This window comes from Marmota flaviventris, chromosome 9 (genome assembly GCF_047511675.1).
Source record: "Marmota flaviventris isolate mMarFla1 chromosome 9, mMarFla1.hap1, whole genome shotgun sequence".
Classification (NCBI taxonomy): Eukaryota; Metazoa; Chordata; class Mammalia; order Rodentia; family Sciuridae; genus Marmota; species Marmota flaviventris.
The window spans coordinates 103,397,964-103,414,361 of NC_092506.1; the positions used below are offsets into that span (position 1 = coordinate 103,397,964).

At 52.1% G+C, this 16,398-nt stretch overlaps 1 protein-coding gene and 1 long non-coding RNA gene across 7 annotated transcripts in view; one reads left to right on the top strand and one right to left on the bottom strand.

Annotated features, from left to right (window-relative positions):
• Bcl9l (BCL9 like) overlaps positions 1-5,921 on the bottom strand; it is a 29,220-nt gene extending 23,299 nt beyond the window's left edge. For 2 of the 6 annotated variants that reach the window (XM_034635825.2, XM_027930503.3), the window contains exon 1: positions 5,832-5,919. The gene's annotated coding sequence lies outside the window, so the exon portion shown is untranslated. Of the gene's footprint in view, positions 1-657; positions 1,633-4,887; positions 4,907-5,831 lie in introns of those variants that run through there. The other 4 variants (XM_027930506.3, XM_027930508.3, XM_027930504.3 and 1 more) reach the window with 4 other exon arrangements.
• LOC114088795 (uncharacterized) lies at positions 5,294-7,884 on the top strand. The gene is made up of 5 exons (XR_003582060.2): positions 5,294-5,884; positions 6,516-6,660; positions 6,987-7,048; positions 7,209-7,316; positions 7,410-7,884. It is a non-coding gene; the product is annotated as an uncharacterized lncRNA (long non-coding RNA).
• The last annotated feature ends 8,514 nt before the right edge of the window (positions 7,885-16,398 follow it).

The following is a 16,398-nucleotide window of genomic DNA, read 5'->3' on the forward strand; positions in this document are numbered from 1 at the left end:
ACAAAGTCCTGGGGACCTGGTCTGGGTGGGAGGGCCTGGGGTGAGCAGTTCAACAAAGGGGGCTGGGTGAAGCTCCCACAGTAGGCGGGAGGGAAGCTGGTGGCTGGGCTCAGTTTGTACTGGGGGTCAAAGGGGAGTTCTTTTCCGAAGAATTCTGGGAGAGACGCCAACTAGAGCAAGCTGCTAACCACCCCTCCCTCTCTCTTACTGCACTGGTGTGTGTGTGTGTGGGGGGGGGGTCCCTGCCAACCAGACTTAACCCTCTCCAGCCTGTGTTGCTCCCAGGGCTGCTGGGAGGGGTCCTCTGGCTGGGCTCAGTTTTCAGTGTTAGGGGACCGGTAGCACAGGGCACAGGGCATCAGCCTATAAGAACACGGCTGGTTCCACATGGCCCCATCTGGCACCACCCTGTCCTACCAACACCTGGGTGACTTTTCTGGGCTCCTCTCCTGAAGGTGTCTGCGGTGACGTGTGTGTGTGCGTGTCTCAGAGACAGATTGAGAAACAAACTGAAAAGTCCTTGCCAAGGCCCTCCCCCTGCTGGGTCACTGAACACTGTGCCAACCTGTGCCTCTCCCCCTCCCTCCTTCCCACTGTGCCCTGGACCAGAGGCCACAGGGAGGGGGGTTAAAAGGAACAGCCTATCCTCATGCTCACCCCTGCTGCTGTCTCCACAGGTCTTCAAACCATACAAACAGCCCCTGCCTTGGCCCTCTTCTTCCTCCCTGGCTTGCCACATATACTTCTAGAGGAAAGCATTCAGTTATTGCCTGAGATTCCAGAATGGGAAACTGAGTCAGAACAAGGTTTCAGGGCTTCTAGAGCCCATATCCCACACAAATATAAATCCACCATCACCACCCTTGCTTTGCCCAAAAGAAACAAAAAATAGCTGGGCATGGTGGGCCTGTACTTTCAGCGGCTCTGAGGCAGGAGGATCACAAGTTCAAAGCTAAACCTCAGCAACCAGGTGAGGCCCTAAGCAACTTGGCAAGAACCTGTCTCAAAATAAAAAAATATAAAATGGGATGGGGATGTGGCTCAGTGGTAAAGCACCCCTGGGTTTGATCCTCAGTACCAAAAAAGAAACAAACAAACAAAAAATAAAACCCTTGGGCCCTCCCCTCCTGCACAACACAGTCTAACTGCAGTAGGAGGGAATGAGATAAAACATCAAGAAGGACTTCCCTGGATCAAGGATACAATAGCAGCTGGTCCCACCCCAAATGCCTGGGCCTGGATTCCATGGTCCTCTGTCTTTGGCTCAGGCTGAAAATATGAGTGTCTTATCTTATTTTGTTATTTGCCCCTAGCGGGGGAAATCAACTGTTCTGAACCTTAAATTTGCTACCAAGCTTGCAGTTTCCATCTGGTTGGCTGTTCCCTGTCCCCAATGAAGCAAATGCTCTTAGGGGTGAAGGGGTCACTCTCCTTTCCCTAGCCCTTTACTTTAGAGCACTGTTACACTGTAACTGCCACCACTGTATCCTTAGGACAAGAGGGTGGACTGGTGTTGTCAGGCCCCTGGCAGCAAAGGGCAGAGGGAGAGGGAAAAGGAGAAACTCCAGCTCTTGGCAAAAACCATTTATCCCAAAGTCTCCCCACTCCAAGGACCACAGAATTGCCAGAAGCCTCGGCCCTGCTCCAAGAAACCTCCCTATCAAAGGGCAGAGGACTCCATGTCCCAGGGAGCTGCAGGAGACCTGTGACTACACACCCCAGACATGTTCCCAGGGAGGGGGGAGATGCAAAGCACAGGAGTGAGTGTGTGAGCACAAGCACATGCACACATCGCAGACACACCCCAGCACACATTCCTCACAGATACCCCCAGATGCATGCAACCAGTAAACAGGCACATTCAAAGTATCTCCTTATACCCCAAACTCTTCACAAGTAGCCCCTTAAGACCCACAGAGATGCCCAAATGTACAAGAGAGGTCAGGAAACATCCAGGATACTGGCCAGTCACACAGAACTGCCAACAGAAGATACACCTACTCTGGGATACACGCACAGCCACATACACACAAAGTAGTACATGGCCATGTGCTAGCACACAAACTCAAAGGAGCCACCACACAACGCACAGCGTGAAGTCAGATTAGAGGACAACCCCTGGGGGCGGGGGAGTTAGAGGGGGTGGAGAAGCACACAGGGATTTCAAAACAATCCTGGTTTCGAAATGCTAGAAATGCTGGATTCAGGGCCATTCCCAGTAGAGGCTGGGGGGTGGAGAGTGAGGGGGAGGGGAAGACAGGCTCGCCCAGGGCTACCAACCCTGGCAGGAGAAGACTGAGTCCCAGACCATTAGAAAGGGGGCCCAGAAAGAGACACCAAGGTTAGGAGGTACAGCCGGCCCAGAGCCAGACAGGGAGGGCCTGAGCTGCAGGACAGGAGACAAAGAAGGAGAGGCCTTGGCTCCTGCCACTGACAGTGGCAGTGACCACTTTCTCTACTCCAAGATAGCCTATGGCTCTGCTTCCCTGGCTGCTAGAAGAGCCCCAGTGTAGGCTGAAAACTAAGGGGTCAGAGAGGGTGGGGGGCAGCCCAGGCCTGCAGAGTTAGGCGTCTTCCAGGACTCCACAAATTCAGGATAGGGTAAGGGACCAAGACTTCCCTATTCTCCACAAGAGGCCCCTAGGGGAGACTGAGGCAGTGAAACACAACATACCCCACACCCAGGAAGTTACCCCTCCCATGGCAGCCAGGATGCCCTTACTGCCCCTCCCCCAACCTCTAGGGAAAGTCAGCAGAGCTCACAGAGGGAGGGGGGAGAGGGGAGGTCAGGCCAGGCTGGGGGCGGGGCTGTAGAGGCCTGGCCCTGGCACCCAGCAGAGGAAATTCCAGGCTATAACTCCAGGCTGCCTTCAGGGCCGCCCATCCAAGTGACATGCAGCAGTTCAGCTGCTCCAAGGCTATGGCCTTCTTCACCTAGCCCCTCAGCCCATGACCCTGGCTATCCAGCTCTGAAGCCTCAGCTGTGGGGCTTAGAGGTTGGGACGTAGGAAAACTTAGCACTCCATGAAGAGATACTCAGCCCTCAGCCGTGACAAGAGCCCTTGTGGTCCCTAGAGCCAATCTGAGTCTCTTTCCACAGACCCCTGGTGTGAATCTCCAGAGTAGCTATGGGTGGGCAGCTATTGGGTCTGGCAGGCAGGGGCACAGATGCCAAGCTAGAGCAGCCAGGTGCTCAACAGGTTGAGCCAGTCCCTGGAACAGCCAGCCCCACCCCAGGGAGAGCGGGCTGGCAGAGGCTCCCTGCCTGCGGCACCCAGCCTGTAGCTGCTTCGCTCCCACAGCTGCCCACTTTCCCACGGTGCCATCCCCCTTTATTCATCCCCCACCCCTGGTCAGCAACAGGGCAGTGCCCAGGGTTCTGGTACAAGGAAGCAAGGGATGCCATTTTCCTGTCACCCTTGGGTGCCCAGGCTCTTGAGGTTCCTCACTATCAGCAACCAAAGAGCTTCAGGGAGAGTGAACACGGCATCAGGGCAGCAGGAACCCCACAGTGCCCTCCACCTCCTTGAGGGCCTCTTCTGATCCTGGGAAGACTGGACACAGACACCATGGCTCCCCAGAGCTGCCCCAGGGCGCTGGGACAGAACTTCAGCCTGCAGGCGCCAGAGGCGGTGTGTGGGGGGTGGTGTCCCAGCTTCTCCACTTAGACTCCCGGGAGAGAGCCTGTAGAGCTGGTGAGCACTGGCTCCCTCCACTCTTGCCAGAGCTGCTGCTGCCTGCAGCCCTTAGCACTTTCCTCCCACCACCCTCCAGGGCTCCCTGGAGCTCCATCCCAGCCACTCCCCCCAAAGGCAGGCAGCCCCCCCTTTACACAGCATCTCCTTTAATCTAAAGCAGGTGCCAGGCATTCCAGCCCTTGCTGAGTCGACACTGCCACCCCCTAGGCCTCTGCCCAGAAGGCTACTGCCCTGCCTGGTCATGGAAGTTGAGCCACGGGCCTAGAGCTCCTGCCTAACTCAGGTACCAGGTGGCAGGAACTAGCTAAGCAGAGTCATGGGTGCCCAATGCACTTTCAGCAAGCAAAATCACTGGTTTCCAAATTAGCACTGATGTGCTGAACCCCAGATTTCTGTGGCTGGACCACCAATCCTTCTTTAGGACCCTGCATATCTGCCCACTCCCAGATTTTCCACTCCAGTAATTAGAGACTTGTTCTGAGCTTTCCTATGGACCTCTAGAACCCATTTCCAGCTATAGGGCCCCTGCTACCTGGGGCACAAGAGTCACTCTGGACCCAAGATTATAGGTCTGCTGCCCTTCACCAGCACTTCTCCCAACATGAACCCGTATCCCAATTGGGGTAACTGAGAATCCCCTAGAAGGAAGTGGCCAAAAAGCTGGGCTTTCAGGTCTGGTCCTCCTAGGCCAAGGAGACAGATCACTTGGAGAAGGCAATGCCTTCCTTCCTAGTACCAGATCCCTGCCTCCCACTTTGCCCCTCACCTTCCTCTTCCAGGCTCACTCAGTCCTAAGGCTTCTATCAGCCAGGCCTCAGAACAGACATCAGGAAGACTGGGACTCAGCATGCTCTTCCCCTGGGGCCATGAAATCATGGTCCTGACCCAGAGAAGGCAGCCAAGCCTGTGCTGGGGGATAGCAGAGGAATCCCTGCCCTGAGGAAGTGGCTGCTCCTTGGAGAGTCAAGGAGATGGAAAGAAGAAGGAGAATGGAAGCCCTCACCACCCCAACCCCAGACCCAGGTATCTTTGAAAGAGCTGCTCAGAGACATTAGTGGGATTTTGGCAGATACAATGCAGACAGCCTTCCCAGGTAAATCAGTGTGCCAAGGTTAGGAGGGAAGGAAGGAAAAAGATCAAGGGGGCTGCAGAGACCCTTTCCCAGGGCTCAGGCACAAGTCCAGCTCACCTCTGTCAGAAGAACACCTTTCCTCCTGCAGCAGAGGCCCCCCAGACAGGGACACAGACACACACCCCAAGCAGCAGACAGACAGGAGGAGGAGGGAGGGAGGGGGTGTCAGAAAAACCCGGAAGGAAGGAAGCTGGACAGACAGACAGAAGCTGATCCTGGCTTCACTGCTCCAGGGAGACACCCTCCAGACTCCCAGACTTTAAGGGACATTCCCCTTCTCAGCCCCCAAGAGGGAGAAGGGGAGACCCGACTTCCCTGTTGCCTGAAACCAAATTCCAGCAGCCCTGAGGTAGTACTACCCATTTGGAAAAAGGCCTAAGTCTCACTTTTCTTCCTCACATTCTTCCCAAAGGCTTGTTTGGACCAAGGCAGGGGCCACCTCCAAGGAACTGTGACTGCCCCACCCCCAGCCAAGCCCACAGCACTCAGAATCCTTGGCAGAGAAGGCTCCCCCAGTCTCTGGGCTCCTGCTGCTCAAAGGCAGTGTCTGGGGGCAGAGGGTGACCCCAGCTCTCTCCAGCCCCAACCCATCTCCTTCTGGAAGCTCCCATCAGCCAAGGAAGAAGTGCTGGGGTGCTGGGACCCAGGGGGTTGTTGAGCCTGGGAGGGGGACTACATCTCCCAGAAGCCCCCAGGGCAGGGTTCGCTGCTCCAGCTGGCCCAAGGCCGGCCTTGTTCTCTATGCTAGGGTGGCAGGGTCCCCAGGCTGCCCCTAAGCCCTTCTCCCTATGCTTTGGGGCTGCCAACCTAATTGGGGGCCTACGAGTAGCCTCCACTGACCCTGGGGGCGTCCCCCTCCCCTTGAACAGTCTGGGGGTGCGTGCCAGAAGGCAAGAAACAATCAGACTGTGTTTCCCCTCCCCGATTCAAACTGGATCTCCCTCCTCACGCTGCTGCTGACCTGCCATGACTTTCGCCCTAGCCCCCAGCCCACCCCTCACCTCGCGCGGGTCGGGGGTCCTCACGCCAGGCCGGAGCTGGAAGCCATGACCAGGTGAGGGTCGGAGGGTGGATTGGGGTCCTCCTGCTTGCCACTTGGACGTGCGGAGAGGGCGGGCAGGCGGTAATCTTTTGATCCTGGATGCCTTGATCTCAATACCAGCCCGGCCCGGGAGAGGGTATCCGGGGATCGCTGGGAGCCTGGGTTCCTGCCTCCCGACGGCGGAGCATGGTCGTGGGCGCCGGGCAGCGGCGGGAGAGGGTGCACACCCGCTCCGGCCGGGGCTCGGGGCTGGGGTCTCGGCCCCGAACCTCACGGCTCGGAGTCCTGCTCCAGCTCCTCCTCCCTTCCTTCCTTCCTTCCGTCCTTCCTTCCTTCCTTCTCCTCCTCCTTTCACTTTCCCCGAGGCCCGCGGGGACGGCGGGCGCGGGGCGGGGAGGGGGCTGTCTAGGCGCTTATTGTTGGTCGGACGCCGAGGGTCCGGGTCGCAGCCCCCGGGCGGAGCGGCGCCGGGGGACCCAGGCGTGCGGGCGTCCGGCCGGCTGGCTCCGGGCGGCGGCGGTGGTGCAGCGGCCCCGAGTCCGGGGCATGTCCGGCCACTGGCTCCGCCGCGCGCCGCCGCCTCCCCGGGCTCCCTTGCACTGCCGGAGCCTCGCTCGCCCCTCCACTCGGCTCCTCTCCCCAGCCTGAATAAGCATCGGGGCTCTCTGGCTGCCTCCTTCTGCCTTCATACCAGAGCCCGGAGAGGCCCCTGTCAAAATAAGAGCTCCCCCATCTCGCTCGTCTCCTCGCCCAACCCGGCTCCCCCAGCCTCCCAGTGGTCTGACTCGGTAAGGCGCCCAGCCGGCTAGCGCGAGGCAGGTTGGCCCGGGGGCGGGGAGGGGGGCTTCTGTCTTTCTCTCCTACCCATTCCTGAGGACTGGGGAGGAGACGCACCAACAGCATCCCAGGCTAGGGAGAGGTCCCACAAACCTACCCTACTATATGTGCGGACTGGATGGAGTTGCCTGGACACACACACACACACCCCGCACAGGCTTCCCTCTTCAATGTACCCACCCACATCCATTATGCACTGAACATCTCTTTTATTCCTCTCTCTCTCTCTCTCTCTCTCTCTCTCTCTCTCTCTCTCTCTCTCTCCCCCCCCCCCCAGTACACCATGAGGACATAGACTGAATTTTCATCTCAAGTCTCAGCAGGGGTGTAAAGTGGATGGTAAGAAAATGTTTGTGGAAGTGAAACCTTTGTCTTCTCAAAAGAAATTTCTCCTAACCTTAAAAGGCTTTCTCCCCCCCCCCTCCACCTATAGAATAGTAGATACATTGAAAAAGAAATTATAAGGCACTTTTTAAAAACATATCACATGTTATTTCAGTGTTCATCATGAACTTGCAAGAAAGATATTTTGACCCCATTACACAGATGAGGAAACTGAGACTTGCATTATATAAGGATTTACTCAGGATTACACAACTAGACCATGGTAAGCCCAGGACTAGAAGTTGGATTTCTTTTTTTTTTTTTTTTAAAGAGAGAGAGGAGAGAGAGAGAGAGAATTTTAATATTTATTTTTTAGTTATCGGCGGATACAACATCTTTGTTTTGTATGTGGTGCTGAGGATCGAACCCGGGCCGCACGCATGCCAGGCAAGCACGCTACCGCTTGAGCCACATCCCCAGCCCCGAAGTTGGATTTCTTTATCCCTGGATACCTTCCCCACCCACCCAGAATTAATACCAACAATTGATAAGCATTGACTATTTCAGAAGGAAATGAAACTAACAACTCTGTTTGCTCCTTTCTGTTCCCATTGTCCTCTCTCTCCAGAAAACTCTAGTGACCTCCCTCTCTTCTGACCACCTATTATTTGTGCACCACCCATCTGAATGCTTACTTGTATTTTCCTTGTTTCTCCTGTGTGTATGTCTGGTTGGTTCCAAAAGATTCTTAAGGGCTCAGACTATGCCTTCTATCCTCTGTGTTCACCCAAGGTTGGCTCAAGTCCTGGCTAGGTTCATAGTAGAACTTCAGTAAATCTTGACTTGATGGATTGATGGTGCCAGAAACTAGGTACTGAGCAAGGTCTGGGGAGGCTCAAATGTGTGTGTAGTAGGGGGATGAAGATACCCTGACAAACAGATGATAACATAACCTTTCCTGTGTGCCTAACACAATCACAGTTTACAAAGCACTTTCATGAACATTATCTCAGGATCATGCTTTAATCCAATCAACAGAACTTTCCCAAGTGCCTACTAAGAACTGTGCTAGGATAGGGGTTGAATCTTCATAATTCTGAGTTAAGTCTTATCTTCATTTAAAGGTGATGAAACTGAAGCCCAGAGTGACTATCCCAGCACCTAGGATAGTACCTGGCTCTGGAATTAGGGTTTAATTTCTTTTCTTTTCTCCAGGATCCCCAGGGGATAGACTGGATCTCAAAGCAGAGGGCCGGTCCTAAAACATAATAGTTTTTAGGAGGGTCCACTCCATTTACTTGGGTCACATGGGCCTTTTTGGATCCTTTTGGCACAAGTTCAATTCATAGTAGGTCCAGAAAACAATGTTTGTAGGGATGAGGGTGGACTCGTTGCAAGGGGTCTCAAATGTGGTACACAGTCAAGTTCAAGAGTGTTCGGTATGTTCTGTGGAGCAGCCATGTGGAGCTGAGCGCTCCCCAGGGTGGGGCTGTGACTCATTCCCCCAGCGTAGGTTCCAGGTCGAGATGCCGAGCAGAGCTCTGGGCAGCCACGAGTTCTGGGTGGAACCCTGGAGCGAAAAAGGAGGCGAGCGGCCCATTGCTGGAATCGAGCAGCTCCCTCTACTGGAGAACTCGGGGAACCACTGTGTTTCCGTATATCTGTGTGTCACTGTGTCACGAGGGATGTCACAGGTGTGTCAGCGAGAGTCGGTGTGGGCATTTGTGGGTGGACGTGCCGGCACGGGTAAGGGTGTGTGAGGTTGCCTGTTCGTGGCTCACTGTGGCTGTGCCAGCGCCATTAGGGGCTTTTTCTGGAAACACAGTGTGTACCCACAACCACATCTTGTGTTATAATTTATTTACTTTGGGGATGGGGGTAGGGGAGGCCCTAGCGATGAAATTACGTATCTTCCTGTTACTGGAATTACTGGGAAAAACGGATCTTCCAGCCGACGTTCCTCACCTGCTCGTTCAGTAGCTTGAGAAGGTGGGAGCGGGTCGGGCCAGGGGAGCATTTCCTGGGAAGCGACTCTACGCGCTGAAGCAACCAGGGACCCAAGAAAGGGTTAACCCGGAGCCCCACAATGACTTCAATCATTGGTTCAGCGTACTGTCAGTCAGCGTTATGAGGGCGGGGTTTTCGAGGCAGCAGTCGGATTGCCTGGCGCCCCTCAGTTGCCCCTCGACCCCCCACATCATTTCACCCCCATCTCGGTGGAGACACCTTCCTGGGCCCTGGAGGAAGAGCAGATCCGGGCATCCTGGCTTCCCTACTCTCTCCAGCTGCCTGGCTTCCTGATAGATGGTGATTATTATATAATAGACTTGCTGGACAGAACCGTGCCAGCGCTCGGAACACTTTGCCCCCTCCTCGAAGCCTGCTGTAGGACCTTGCACCTGCAGCCCAGAGCCTGCTGCCTAGCTCTGCCGGCGCCCCAAGCACCGTCTCCATCCCGGGGCGGGATCCCAGAGCCACCTTCTCTGGTGGCCTGGGGCCGTGTTCTAGGATGGGGCGGGCGCCAGGCTGGGGAGTCGCGCCGGCGTCCCTAAGGTCTCAGGGTCGGCTTGTGGAGTGTGGCTTTACCAGCGCCTAAGATTATGGGATCCACTAGATCCCCTCCAACCTGAACTTGGAACTTGGGAGCCAACAGAGGTGGGGCTAGGGGGCGCAGGGGCCAAGGTTGGAAAGGGAAAGGAGTTTGGAAAAGGTGCGGGTGCAGGAAACGGGAGGCTGAGAGAGGGGGCCGACGGGGGCAGCGGGGGAGGGACTCTTATCCTGACAGAGCTCCCGCCTTCCCCGACTGGAGGGTTTGGAAAAACTGAGCAGGCAGCCAAGGCTTGGCTGGAAATCCTGCAGCCCACCCTCCTGGGGACACAAAGCTGTAGGGCGGGGGCAGGGCGAGGGAAGAGAGCACGACCCCGGGTGGGCAGGGCCTCTTTTGGGGCTGGGGGCCCAGGGGCCAGGTCCCTGGGGAGGGGGTTCCTGGCGCTGTCTCCCTGCAGTCTGCTTCCCCCTTCTCCCGCTCTCCCCCCTCCTCCCCCTCCCCCTCTCAGGCTCCAGTCTTGCAGATTGCGGGCAGACTTAACTCCTTGCACTCCAGCTCGGTGGAGTCTGAGGTGGTGACGCTGCGAAGGAAAGAAGGAGGGAGGGAGGGACTCCAGATCCCACTCCCACCCACAATTTAACGCCTTGTGGCCCGGAACGCCATCCCGGAACTTGTGCTGGTCAGACCCTGACCGGCTGTCTGGTACAGGAGGAGCCACACGCAAAGCCGCGCACCTGGAACTGTGAAATCCAGTCCACTTTTTGCCCAATCTTAACCGTCTACCCTCCCCGCTCCCATCTTCTATGTCGGTCCTCCACTCTCTGGCCACCCTCCCCGCCTTCACCCACTAGTTGGGGCCGGGGGCCCCTGGCGGATAGAAGGCTGCTGGGATCCCGGAAGTCTGGGTTTGGAAGCTACCTGAGCTTTCTCCTCTATATCCCTCCTCTAAGGCCCCCTCTCAGGTGACCACAGCCCTTGCCTCTTTCACTGACAGAGGGGCTTGCACCCCAACTGAATGTTTACCTTCCCCAGCTCCAGCTAGCACAAGGAACTGAGTTCCTGGAAAATCTGACTTCACCTCTACCTAGACCCCCTCCTCTGTTAGATTTGTCCCCCAAGTTCTGCTACGAATGATTCTGCCCGAGAGGTACTGCAGACTAGGCAGGAAGGAGTTAATGAAGCTCCTGGGCTCAACTTGACAGCCAGGTGAGGCACCGCCCTTCTTGGCCTCAGGTGCGAGTGGGCGGGGAAGACGGGGGACACTGACCTTAAGGGCTGCTTTCCTTTTGCCCCCTGGTGGCTAGATCAGGCTTAGCAACCGTTGGCAAAAGTCTGTTCACGTGGAGGTTCGCGGAAGGACGACTTTGTGAACTGCTAGAAGCTAAAGTCCTCCTCTTCCAAGGGAGAGAGATCCTTCTAGGGGGTGCGGAGAGGGAGCTCCCACTATCCCTGCCTATCGTGCTGTCCCCACTCAGAAGGCTGCCAGACGCTTCCATATCCTTATCCTAGGAACTCTACTTACGGGACCCAAGTATTCGAGACACCTGAAGGAGGGCATGGAATAAAACAGAAGACACCAAGTCCTGACCTCTCAGGATCTCCATATAATAGAGGGGGTTAGAGGAGGAAGCTGCCCCCCCACACACACACACACACCTTCTTTCCTTTTTTGCCCCAGGCCGTTTCAGAGCTCTTACTCCCTCTAAATCCCAGCATCAGATACAACCCTCAGGCCAGGTCCAAAGCTCCTACCAGCTCCTACCTTGTTCCTTAAGTTTCCCTCCTAAGTGAAGCCATCTTCTGGATCTCGCCCCATAAAAAGACTCTCCTTGCTGGAGCCTAGGAGCTCACAGCCACTTCCTCTTATTCCCAGCATGGCTGCATCTCTTCCCATCTAAAAGCCCTCTCAGGTTAGCAAAGCCAAGGATTTGAAGGGTTCCCTTTCTCCTCCCACCCCCATCTTCAATTGCCTCACTTCTCATTTTCTTTCTTTTTTTTTGGTATTGGGGATTGAACTCAGGCACTTGGCCACTGAACCACATCCCCAGCCCTATTTTGTATTTTATTTAGAGACAGGGTCTCACTGAGTTGCTTATACCTCACTTTTCCTGACACTGGCTTTGAACTTCCAATCCTCCTGCCTCAGCCTCCCAAGATGCTGGGATTACAGGCACACCTGGCTTCTCTTCTCATTTTCTATTGTCTTCTAAGATTTACGGTACCTGCATAGGCAGTTCACCCAATGGGAGACAATTCTGTCATTTTGTACATTGTGATATTTAACTTATTTATTTGCCTTTTCTTCCAGGAACTCCTTTCTGATGGAGGACTCTGCCTACTTATTCATTCAACAAATACCTATTGAGATCTACTATGTGCCAGTCACTGGACTAGAACTAGACATATGTTAGTGACAAAACAGATAAGGTCCTTACTCTTATACAGCTGACAGCCTAGCTGGGGACAGACAGGTAAAGAGAGGATTTCAATTCAATGTAATTAGGGCTTAGGGAGCACTTAGGAAAGACCTTACCCGTGTTTTGGGTAACTGCAATATGGATCACCATCTGAACTGAGACTTCATACAAGCCTCAGGTGTGGTTCAATCCAGGCAGACAGAACATATCTTACTGGAGTTCCAAAGATAGACAGGATTGCAGCAAGAGGTCTAGACCAGATGTCATAAGAGATCACTAAAGGCTTAATTTCCATAAAATCCCTTGGTAATAAATTCTCCAAGTCCCCAAAGAAAGAAGATGGGCCTGAGAGTCCAGAGTATGTGATATTGGCCTAGTCAGTCCCACTCTCTGGGCCTTACTTCATTCTTCTTGTTCTTTTTTAACCTACCTCTCAGGCAAGATCTTGGTTTTCTTCAAATATTAAAAAGAAAGAAAGATGGGTTGAATTTAGCTCCAAGATCTTTATTCTGAAGACCGCAATTAGATAGCAGGCCTGTTGAGAGGGATAAACACTTAGCTTTGACCAGCATGGGGAGGGGGCAGAGTTCTTAAACCCAGAAGCAGGTGCTTGCCTAGTGTGTGCAGGGTCCTGGGTTTGATCCCCAGCACCACAAAATAAATAAGCATAAAGCTAGGAGAAGTTATCAGAGGCAGGATCCTCAAAAGAAGTCCAAACCAGTCAAGCCTACTCCTTGCCTGCTGCCCATTGGTCTGGCAGTTCTAAGTCCTGGGAACATAATTCTTGCCATTTAATTCTTGTGTTAAAGGCAAGAGTCTTTCTGAGATACTTCTGGGAGCAGAGTGCTTTGGGGGGCAGTGCTTACATTACTTTTCTCTTATATGTAGCACTACAGAACTGATATTTTTAAGAGGTGACAGGCTTACACACAGGTGAAAGTCTTACACACTGGTGAAAGGACTTGCCTGAGATCACGTGGTGGATGAGTGATAGCTGGAAGTCTAATTCCACATCCAGACTCTTTCCACGACACCACCATAGCACTTGTTTCCAACTTTCCATTGGACTTGTTCCTGTGTCTGGCTCATTTCCCTGTGAGGCCATAAGATCTGGGAAGGCAGGCTTGGCCTCCTTATCTGGACCCCCCAGAGCCTGGACGTGGTGCTCAGAACTGCTAGTCTCCCAGGTACCCCCTTTTTTCTCCAAGCCTAACCCTATTGACATGCATATAGACCCCTGGGTCATTTTTAAAAGGCATCCCTGGACTATGGACAAAGCCCTGGGCCAGGCATAGTCAAAGTACCAGTCAGACCTAAAACCTGGTCTGTGACTTGAAGTAAACTGATTAACACTGATTAACTTCCCTAGCCTTCAAGTTCTGTTGAGACCCATAACCTAACTCCTAGGCCTTTTGTAACTTGAAATCCAAGCTTGGGAAGTGTTTTTAAAAAACATAGCTCAGAGGGGCTGGGGATGTGGCTCAAGCGGTAGCGCGCTCGCCTAGCATGTGTGCAGCCCGGGTTCGATCCTCAGCACCACACACAAATAAAGATGTTGTGTCCGCCAAAAACTAAAAAATAAATATTAAAAAAATTATCTCTCTCTCTCTCTCTAAAAAAAAAATATATATATATATATATATATATATATATATATATACATATATATATATATATATATACACACACACACACATACATAGCTCAGAGGTCCTTTTTCAGGATCCCACAGCTTCGGGACCATGTGTGTGCTATCTGCAGGGACTGGGGTGCTATGAACTAGGGCACTTACACCATGGTACTATGCTTAGTCCTATGAAAGTTACAGGATGTGTGAGCTGAATCTATTCTGGACCCCTACAACCCAAACACTGATCATAATTGTAAAACTGAATTATAGGTTTTACTTGTATCTTTGGAAGGCTGTCCAGTTCATAACCTACAACCACATGTGTTCAAATTCTCTTTCTTTTGCTGCTTTGCTACACCTTGCAACAGTCACGGTCACTCTGAAACTCCAAATCAGCCCCTCGGTCCTTGGTAGTCAACAGAGCTTTTGTCTTCCTCTGTCCACTGTCATCTCCCACTTGCACACTGCATGGATTGGTGGAGACACTCCACTTTCATTATTTTCTTCTTCCCTCTCTCACCTACTGTCCTGTCCTCCTAGTTCTGTATTACAAAAGACCTGGGAGGAGCAGGCCAAGACAAGATTTCCAGCAACAGGTGAGGGATAAAATTATCTTGGGGGTGAGAGGAGGCGGGGCAGAGGAAGGCTGGGGGCAGTCAATTTTTAGGTTTTTTTTGGGTTTGGTTTTGGTTTGTTTTGTAGTACTGGGGATCAAACCAGGGTCTCACACCTGCTAGGCATGTGCTCTACCACTGAGCTACATCCCCAAACATTTTATTTCATTCAGTGTCTTACTAAGTAGCTCAAGCCAACTTTGAACTTGTGATGGTCTTGCCTCAACCTCCCAAATAGTTGGAATTACAGATTTGCACTACTGTATCCAACTAATGATTAGGAAGCTTTTATCCTGTCACAGATAACATAGGTATCTATCCTCTAGGGGCAAATGAGATGGGGATAATGAAAGCACAATAAAGAATGCTAAATAATGAAAAGGTGTGGAGGTTATGCAGTCAGTTCAGGTTGCAAGCTCGGGGAGATGGAGAATGAGGAAACTGACCTGAGTCTGGAAGGAGAGGCCAGGTGGGTACCAGGGAGCACAGAGGGCTGGGTAAGGGGCACAAGAAGAGCACAAGCAGGAGCAATCCTGTTCTTAGACATCAAAAACCAACTACGTAGGAGCTGGGGTTGTGGCTCAGAGGTAGAGCTCTTGCCTAGCATGTGTGAGGCCCTGGTTTCGATCCTCAGCACCACATAAAAATAAATAAATAAAATAAAGGTATTGTGTCCAACTACAATTGAAAAATAAATATTTTTTAAAAATTGTTTAAAAAAAAAGCCAACTACCAAGTTCAAATTCTTTCTGGTGTGGAACTCCCTGCCGACATTTCTGGCAAGCAGTGTCCCAGAATCATCTCGAACATCCCCAGGAATGGAGAGCTTATTGCCTCCCGAGACAGCCCATTTCATTTATGAGCATCTGCTTTTCCTTCCTCTGAGCTGAACCCTCTCTCCCAGTGGTCTCCACTGAACTGAACTTCACTTTGAGCTGAACTTCACTTTGAGCTGAACTTCACTTTGAGTTCCTGGTGGTCCATGTATTATATCATGGGGGTCACACAATGTAAGTCTAATTCTTCACATATTTGAGCTTCAGTGACCCTGACTCTTATCTTCTTTAGCTCAAACATTTCCAGTTCACTAAACAGTGACTTCATGATAACATCTGACCAACACAGAGTAAAGCAGGAGTGTCTGTCCTGTCCTTTATTCCAAATGCCATATTTCCAGCAAAATATTTCTTACTGAAACCCTGATTCTTTTTCACTGAAACTACCTCTAGGTCATGCCTGGCCCATTATGTGCTACTAAGGTCTTACGTTTTTGCTTTGTTTAGTTTTGTTTGTTTGTTGGTACCAGGGATTGAACTCAAGGGCACTCAACCACTGAACCACATCCCCAGCCCTATTTTGTATTTTATTTAGAGACAGGGTCTCACTGAGTTGCTTAGCACCTCGCTAAGTTGCTAAGACTGGCTTTGAACTTGTGATCCTCCTGCCTCAACCTCCCGAGCCACTGGGACTACAGGCTTGCAACACTGTGCCAGCTCTTACTAGCATTTCTGAACATTTCATCTTATTTGGTTTACCTATCATTCTATGCTTGGAGCCAATTTATGGATCTTTATCCTGTCTTTCAATGTCTACTATCCTTCCAGGCTTGTTATCTGTGAATTGTGATATTAGATCTTCACTTAAGGTGCTGATCAAAATAGTTAACAGGACAGAGATGAAAACAATCCCTAAAGTGCACAAATGTTTTTCATTGATACCAATTCATGTCACATTGAGAAGTAGCAAGATTGACTCAGGAGACTGAGGCAGGAGGATCAAATTTGAGGTCAATCTGGGCAACTTTGCAAGACCTGTCTCAAAATAAAATAAAAAGAGCTGGGAATGTAGTTCGGTGGTAGAGTGCCCTGGCTTGAAGAAAGAAAGAAAGAAAGGGGTGGGAGGGAGGGAGGGGAAGAAAGAAAGAAAGGAAGAAAAGCAAGATATATGTATACGTAGGTAGGAGACATATTTGTATGGGATGGAGTCAGATCAGAATAAGCCTTGAAAGCTTAATGGAAAAATAAGGAAATAGGATCAGAAGTGTTTGAGTAGAAGAGTAATATGGGCAAAAAACACTACCTTGGGAACTCTACAAATCTAGATTTGCATTCTGGCTCTGGCTTACTAACTGAAGAGCATCGAAGAAATCAATCACT